Source organism: Bos taurus, chromosome 1, assembly GCF_002263795.3.
Source record: "Bos taurus isolate L1 Dominette 01449 registration number 42190680 breed Hereford chromosome 1, ARS-UCD2.0, whole genome shotgun sequence".
Classification (NCBI taxonomy): Eukaryota; Metazoa; Chordata; class Mammalia; order Artiodactyla; family Bovidae; genus Bos; species Bos taurus.
Genome location: NC_037328.1, coordinates 121,730,393 through 121,739,365, shown reverse-complemented (window position 1 = coordinate 121,739,365; position 8,973 = coordinate 121,730,393).

The window sequence follows — 8,973 nt, the reverse complement described above, 5'->3', positions numbered from 1 at the left end:
TGAATCTTTAAATATTCTTTCTTATAATGTCCTTTGTGGAGAAGGCAATGGCACCCCACTCCAGTACTCTTGTCTGGAGAATCCCATGGACAGAGCAGCCTTGTAGGCTACAGTCCATGCGGTCACTGAGAGTCAGACACGACCGAGTGACTTCACTCTCACTTTTCACTTTAATGCATTGGAGAAGGAAATGGCAACCCACTCCAGTGTTCTTGCCTGGAGAATCCCAGGGATGGCAGAGCCTGTTGGGCTGCCGTCTATGGGGTCGCACAGAGTCGGACATGACTGACGCGACTTAGCAGCAGCAGCAGCAGAATGTCCTTTGAGGTTTTGTCAATAAGGTATATTCACTTTATAAGAGTTAGGAAGTATTCTCTTTTTTCTGTTCTCTGGAAGGGTGTATGTGAGATTGGTATTGTTTCTTTCCTTGATATTTTTAAGATATCACTAGTGATATTGTGTGAACTTTTTTCTGGTAGGAAAATTTTTAATAACTATTGTTTAATGCATTTAAGGTTATTATTATTTTTATCCTGTAATTTTTAATAACATATTTTAAAATTAATGATTATATTAATATTGTTTTTCAAAATGTGCTTTTATTATCTTTATCAAAACTTCAGGATATGTTGAGTTGCTTCTCTTTTAATTCTTAACATTTGTAAATTGTGTTTTTCCAGTCTTATGCTTTGGTCCATTCTGCTATGAGATACCAATTTTATTAAATTTTTAATAACCGATTTTTGGCTTTGCTAATTTTCTCTATTGACACCTATTTTCTATTAATTGATATCTTTAGTATTTCTTTTCTTCTAACTTTCATAAGCTTGATTTTTCTCTTGTATTTCTAATTTTTTTAGTTAAAAGTTTATAGTATTGCATTTTCTGCTTTTTAAAAAATTGACATATAAGCCAATAGATTTCCTGCTAAGCATGGTTTAGTGTCACAACATAGTTTTGGCATGTGAAGGAAAAGTTGCTCAGTCATGTCTGACTCTTTGCAAGCCCATGGACTATCATCCATGGAATTCTTCAAGCCATAATTCTAGAGTGGGTAGCCATCCCCTTCTCCAGGGTATCCTCCCAACCCAGGGATTGGACCCAGGTCTCTTGCATTGCAGGTGGATTCTTTACCAGCTGAGCCACCAGGGAAGCCCAAGAATACTGGAGTGGGTAGCCTATCCTTTCTCCAGGGATCTTCATGACCCAGGAATTGAACCAGAGTCTCCTGCATTGCAGATGGATTCTTTACCAGCTGAGCTTCCAGGGAAGCAGTATAGTTTGGGCATATGATATTGTAATTCAATTCAAAATATTTTCTAATTTTTATTTAGAAGTTTTCACATGAATTTCTTATATGCTGATTTTTCATTTCTATGTTTTCTTAAGGTTATATATATGTTATTATTTTTTCTTAACATAATCCATTATTCAACTTTTGTATGCCAAGGATTTTGTATGTTTGTATCTTCCTGCTTCATTGACTTGTTAGGTTATTATTAGGAATTTCCTCACTTAATTTCCAATAAATAAGGTCGATATCTGACCTTAAAATCTACTTTGATATTAAAATAAATACATTTTTAGATGTAAATTTGTTACGATAGTTACATCTTTAGGTGTATGTGGTCATTTGTTTTCTTTCATCCCTTTAATTTTAAACTTTGTGTGTCACTGTACTTAATGTGTATCTTATAGCAATTTGCAGGTTTTTTGTTTTTTTTTTAATGCTCAATCTGACAACCTCAGTCTTCACATAGAGGGTTTACTTTTAATGTAATTTTTACATAGTTGTGCCTATTTGAATCTAATATCTTATTATTCAATCTGATTATCTTTTATATGTTTAATTTTTTAACTCATCTTCTTTCAGGTTGATGAATATATATATATATAAAATCATTTTATTTTCACCTTCTGTGGAATTTTCAATTATATGTTACCTTTCTGTGCGTTATGTGGTTACCCGAGGTTTCAACATGTGTCATTGTCTCAGATGCACATAAAACAAACTAATACTTTTACTATTTCCTAATACTGCTTGAGTACAAGAACCTTTTAACATACTTCTATTCCTATCTTTTGTGTTATTGTTGCCTGTATGATTATTGTCATGCGTGCTCAGTCATGTCTGACTCTTTATATCCCCATGGCTTATAGCCCACCAGGCTCCTCTGTCCATGGGATTTTCCAGGAAAGATTACTGGATTAGTTTGCCATTTCCTACTCCAGGTGATCTTCCTGAGCCAGGGATCGAACTCACATCTCTTGTGTCTCCTGCATCAGCAGGCAGATTCTTCACCATTGAGCTATGATTTTACATATATTTAAACTCCACAATATATTGTACTCATTTTTTGGGTAGTATATTTTCGTATATATTTACCCTTTCTGATGAGTTTAACATTTCCTCTTCATCTCTGCATTTCTAACAGAATATATTCTGTTGATCTGAACAACTTTCCAATCTTTTGGGCAACAAATATCCTCAGTTTTTGTTTTTCTATAATGTTTTTATTTTCCCTGCATTTTGAATTGTATTTTCACTGAGAATAGATTAATCTTTTCCCTTTTGCTCTTTAAAATAAATTTAGTTGTTTTCTGACTTACATAATTTCTTATAAGAAGTGAGCCATCTATTTTATTCTTGTCATTCAAGGTGGTGAGTCTCTTCTCTCTGCTTTTACATTTTTCCCATTGTTTTAGAATGGTATGATGATTAGCCTATTTATGGTTTGCATGTGTTTATCCAGCTCTGGAGAAGGCAGTGGCATCCCACTCCAGTACTCTTGCCTGGAAAATCCCATGGATGGAGGATCCTGGCAGGCTGCAGTCCAGGGGGTCGCTAAGAGTCCAGCACAACTGAGCAACTTCACTTTCACTTTTCACTTTCATGCATTGGAGAAGGAAATGGCAACCCACTCCAGTGTTCTTGCCTGGAGAATCCCAGGGACGGGGGAGCCTGGTGGGCTGCCGTCTATGGGATCACACAGAGTTGGACACGACTAAAGTGACTTAGCAGCAGCAGCAGCATCCAGCTTAGGGATTTTATGTATCTTGAATCTGTGAGTTGATAGCTTCCATCAATTATTAGCCACTACTCTACTTCTGTTTAATGTTTGTCTTTCCTCTTGCTCTGGAGAAAATTTAGAGACATTAATATTAAGTATTTGTGATGTGTCTCGTATATCTCATAGTTCAGATCAGTTGCTCAGTTGTGTCCAACTCTTTGCGACCCCATAGACTGCAGGATGCAGGCTTCCCTGTCCTTCACCAACTCTGGAGCTTGCTAAAACTCATGTCCATCAAGTTGGTGATACTATCCAACCATCTCATACTCTGTCGTCCCCTTCTTCTGCTTTCAGTCTTTCCCAGCATCACGGTTTTTTTTAAGAAGTCAATTCTTCGAATAAGGTGGCCAAAGTATTGGAGCTTCATCTTCAGCATCAATCCTTCCAATGAATATTCAGGACTGATTTCCTTTAGGATTGACTTGATTGATCTCCTTGCAGTCCAGGAGACTCTCAAGAGTCTTCTCCAACACCATAGTTCAAAAGCATCAATTCTTTGGTGTTCAGCTTTCCTTATGATCCAAATCTCCCATCCATATGTGACTACTGGAAAAGCCATAGCTATGACTAGATGACTTTTATTGGCAAAGTCATGTCTCTGCTTTTTAATAGGCTATATAGGTTTGTCATAGCTTTTCTTCCAAGGAGCAAGTGTCTTTTAATTACATAGCTGCTGTAACCATCTGCAGTGATTTTGGAGCCCAAGAAAATAAAGTCTCTCACTGTTTCCATTGTTTCCCCATTGATTTGACATAAAGTGATGGGACGGATGCCATGATCTTACTTTTTGGAATGTTGAATTTTAAGCCAGGTTTTTCACTCTCCTCTTTCACTTTCATCAAGAGGCTCTTTAGTTCTTCGCTTTCTGCCATAAAGGTAGTGTGATCTGGGATTGAAATGAAAACTGACCTTTTCCAATCCTGTGGCCATTGCTGAGTTTTCCAAGTCTGCTGGCATATTCCATGCAGCACTTTCACAGCATCATCTTTCAGGATTTGAAATAGCTCAACTGGAATTCCATCACTTCCCCCAGCTTTATTCATAGTGGCACTTCCTAAGCCCCACTGGACTTAACATTCCAGGATGTCTGGCTCTAGGTGAGGGATCACACCATCGTGGTTATCTGTGTCATGAAGATCTTTTTTTGTATAGTACTTCTGTGTATTCATGCCACCTCTTCTTAATAGATTCTGCTTCTGTTAGGTCCATACCACTTCTGTCCTTTATTGTGCTTATCTTTGCATGAAATGTTCCCTTGGTATCTAATTTTCTTGAAGAGATCTCTAGTCTTTCGCATTGTATTGTTTTCCTCTATTTCTTTGCACTGATCACTGAGGAAGGTTTTCTTGTCTCTCCTTACTATTCTTTGTTTTTTTGTTTGTTTTTTTTTTAAATTTAATTTAATTTTATTTTTAAACTTTACATAATTGTATTAGTTTTGCCAAATATCAAAATGAATCCGCCACAGGTATTCTTTGGAACCCTGCATTCAGATGAATATATGTTTCCTTCCCTTTCTTTGCCTTTTGCTTCTGTTTTCTTCTCAGCTATTTGTAAGGCCTCCTCCAACAACTGTTTTGCCCTTTTGCATTTCTTTTTCTTTGGGATGATTTTGATCACAGCCTCCTGTACAATGTCACAAACTCCTGTCCATAGTTCTTCAGGCACTCTATCACATTTAATCCCTTGAATCTATTTGTCACTTCCAGTGTATAATCATAAGGGATTTGATTTAGGTCATACCTGAATGGTCTAGTGGATTTCCCTACTTTCTTCAATTTAGGTCTGAATTTGGCGTTAAGGATTTCATCATTGAACCACAGTCAGCTCCCAGTTGATTTTGCTGACTGTATAGAGCCCCTCCATCTTTGGCTACAAGTAATATAATCAATATGATTTTGGTTTTGACCATCTGGTGATGTCATCTTTTTATTAAGTAGGCTGAGATGAAGGAAGAGGAGGGGTTGGTCTTTCTGTCTTTGGGGTGGCAGAGATGGAAGAGTTCGAGGAGGTAGATAGGCAAGCAGAGGGGGGAAAAGGCACACTTGGTGTAACTTTATGGAAATACATCATAATTTCTGCCTGGCTTTTTGCCTTTACATTTTTCTAAAATGTCTCTATGTCCCAATCTTTCTTCCCCATTTGCCTTAGTTTCAGTCCTCATATAATTCAGAAGGGTGCATGTCATAAAAGAAGTCAGAAGCAGTCTTGAATAACTGGAATCTTTCTGCCAGGTTGTCTAATGTCAGTTTGTTTTCTGGCATAGCTTCTTCTATGTCTTCATCATCATCATCTGGTCCTTGTTTAGAAGCACTCATCTCCATCAAGTCATCTTCTTTTAATTCCTCGGCTATGATGTCTGTTAGCTCTTGAATTTCTCCAAGATCCATATCTTGAAACCCTTCGTCTTGTACCTGTTCTGCTGTATCCACAGTCTCTTTCATGATTTCCTTGGTTGGCACTGTTGTAAATCCTTGAAGTCATGCATAACATCTGGATGCAGTTTTATCTAGAAGAAATTTATTGTTTCAAGCTTGATGGCTTTCGTCACTTTTTCTAAAACAAGGACACATCTTCAGTAGTATAATCCTTCCATCCTTTTACGATGTTCTCTGTATTGAGGTTCTTTTCCTTTGCATGACAATCCTTTCCATAAGGTACCATTTGTAATGAGCCTATGTAATGTAATGGGTCTATGATCCCCTAATCTAGAGGCTGAATTAGAGACCTTGTGTTTAGAGATATGCAGACCACTTCGATGTTTTCATTGTTGAACCTGTAAAATTCTGGGTTGCCAGGGGCATTATCCAATATCAAAAGAACTTTAAAAGGCAGTCGTGGGACTTCCCTGGTGGTCCAGTGGCTAAGATTCCCTATACCCGATACAGGGGGCCTGGATTAGATCCTTGGTCAGGGAATTAATCCCACATGCTACAACTAAGAGTTAGCATGCCAAATCTAAAATGCAGTCACTTACTGGCAGGGTACTTCCTGAATTGATGAACTAATGATCAATTAAACTAATGAAGGAAAGTGTTCTCCTGTCCAGACCTTCTCGTACAACCAAAGGACTGGCAGCTGGTATTTATCTTTTCCTTTCAAGTCTCATGGCTTAGCAGATTTTAGGTAAGAGCGACCCATATCATAAACCCAACTACATCTGTAAAAAACAGAGTTAGCTGATTCCTTCCTGCTTTAATTTGTATGTGCTTTTCTTTGTAACTAATAAACGTTTGTGTGGAATTATTTTTCCGGAACGGGGTACTTTTCTCTGCACTAAAATCCTGTCTGGGCAGATATCCTTTTTTCTTAACAATTTTCTTCATGGCATCTGGGAACATGTCTGCTGCCACTTGGTTGGCAGAATCTGCTTCTCCTCTTATCTTGATATTTTTAAAGCCCAACCTCTTTCTAAAATTATCAAACCATCCTCTGCTGACATTAAATTCTCCAGATTTAGATCTTTTACCTTCCTTTTGCTTGAAGTTGTCATATAATGTCTTCCTTTTCCCTTGAATCATATTAGTGTCTATGGGTATGCCTTTCTTATAGCAATCCTGCACCCACATAAAAGTTGCATTTTCAATAAGATGATAAAAAGGTATTTCACAAAAAGTGCAAGGTTTTTGTGCCTGCTGGTATAGCTACAGTGATGGCTTCATGATTTTTTTTTTTTTTAACAGTCATCCCTATGTTGGGTTCATTTATCCTGAAATGGAGGGCATCTGCAGCCGCAGACCTCAATCTATGGTATATATCAAGCAATTCAACTATTTCTTATTAAGTCATGACTTTTCTCTGCTTCTTGGGAGAACTTTCAGCATCGCTAGTGGTATGTCATATAAATCCCATGATATTATTTAAGGTTCACAGTATTGCACTAAAGATTGTGAGAAATACATGAGAACTACAAGAGATCACTTTGTACTAAGATAAGCAATTTATCGAAGAGATGATGTGCTCACATGGAAAAGATCAGAGCCACACAGCACTTTAAATGGATAGTTGCAACATTTGTGCTTACCCCAATAGGAGCAGAAGGTGACTATGAAATTATTACAGTAATGCAGTATGTAATGCAGTTAATTTTATACACACATGTTTTAATACTGCATCATTATATATATATATATTTTTTTTTTCTTTTTTCACATTTCTCTTGACTGTGAATGGAGTCATGTATGGTCTATCCCTTGCTTGGGTATTAGGTTTTTGTCTTAAATAACTGGATAAGTGATCATGCAAATTACTGAAGTGGTAAAATTAAAGAAAAACTATCGAGTGAATTTTTGGACATATGTTTGTGGTGCATTCAAAATTCTATGAAATGTCAAGGAGGGAACTGAATATGTTTGAAACACAGTGGTGAAATGTATATTGAAGATAACAGCTTGCTGCAGTATAGATCATAATTGAAGTCATGGGCATGGTTGAAAATGCCCAGGGAATGATAATAGAGGATAAAAGAAAAGAGAGCACTGTGGAATTCCAAGAGAAGGATGATATAAGGAGACAGAAAAAGCCATCATGGAGGTGCAAAGAAAACTAGGAGTTTATAGTGCCAGAGGAATTGAGTAGAGAGTATTTCAAAAAGAAAAGAGAGGTCAGTAGTGGATGATGCTTCCAAGAGTTTAAATTAGATAAATAATGAACTATGTCCACTGGGTATAATTTACAATCTAAGGCAATAGATATACAGGAGTAGAAGCAAGACTTGCAGGAGTTGGGAAGTGGACTATGAGAAAACCAAGGCAAAACTCTTAAAAAGTTTTGTGAGAAGGGTTTAGGTTTGGTCCTGAAATAGGGCTGCTGCTGCTGCTGCTGCTAAGTCGCTTCAGTCGTGTCCGACTCTGTGCGATCCCATACACGGTAGCCCACCAGGCTCTCCCGTCCCTGGGATTCTTCAGGCAAGAACACTGGAGTGGGTTGCCGTTTCCTTCTCCAATGTATGAAAGTGAAAAATGAAAGTGAAGTCGCTCAGTCCTGTCAGACTCTTAGCGACCCCATGGACTGCAGCCCACCAGGCTCCTCTGTCCATGGGATTTTCCAGGCAAGAGTACTGGAGTTGGGATTATGAGGGGTTTAATGAGTGATATTTAAATTGAGATCTTGAGTAGATGAAAACAAGCGTGTGTATACCAAAGAAAGTATGTTTAATAGACTCATCAATAATATACATTTCCTTCAGTTCAGTTCGGTCGCTCAGTCGTGTCTGACTCTTTGTGACCCCATGAATCGCAGCACACCAGGCCTCCTTGTCCATCACCAACTCCCAGAGTTCACTCAGACTCACGTCCATTGAGTCAGTGATGCCATCCAGCCATCTCATCCTCTGTCGTCCCCTTCTCCTCCTGCCCCCAATCCCTCCCAGCATTAGAGTCTTTTCCAATGAGTCAACTCTTCACATGAGGTGGCCAAAGTACTGGAGTTTCAGCTTCAGCATCATTCCCTCCAAAGAAATCCCAGGGCTGATCTCCTTCAGAATGGACTGGTTGGATCTCCTTGCAGTCCAAGGGACTCTCAAGAGTCTTCTCCAACACCACAGTTCAAAAGCATCAATTCTTCGGCGCTCAGCTTTCTTCACAGTCCAACTCTCACATCCATACATGACCACAGGAAAAACCATAGCCTTCACTAGATGGACCTTTGTTGGCAAAGTAATGTCTCTGCTTTTGAATATGCTATCTAGGTTGGTCATAACTTTCCTTCCAAGGAGTAAGCATCTTTTAATTTCATGGCTGCAGTCACCATCTGCAGTGATTTTGGAGCCCAGAAAAATAAAGTCTGACACTGTTTCCACTGTTTCCCCAAATATTTCCCATGAAGTAATGGGACTGGATGCCATGATCTTCATTTTCTGAATATTGAGCTTTAAGCCAACTTTTTCACTCTCCACTTTCAC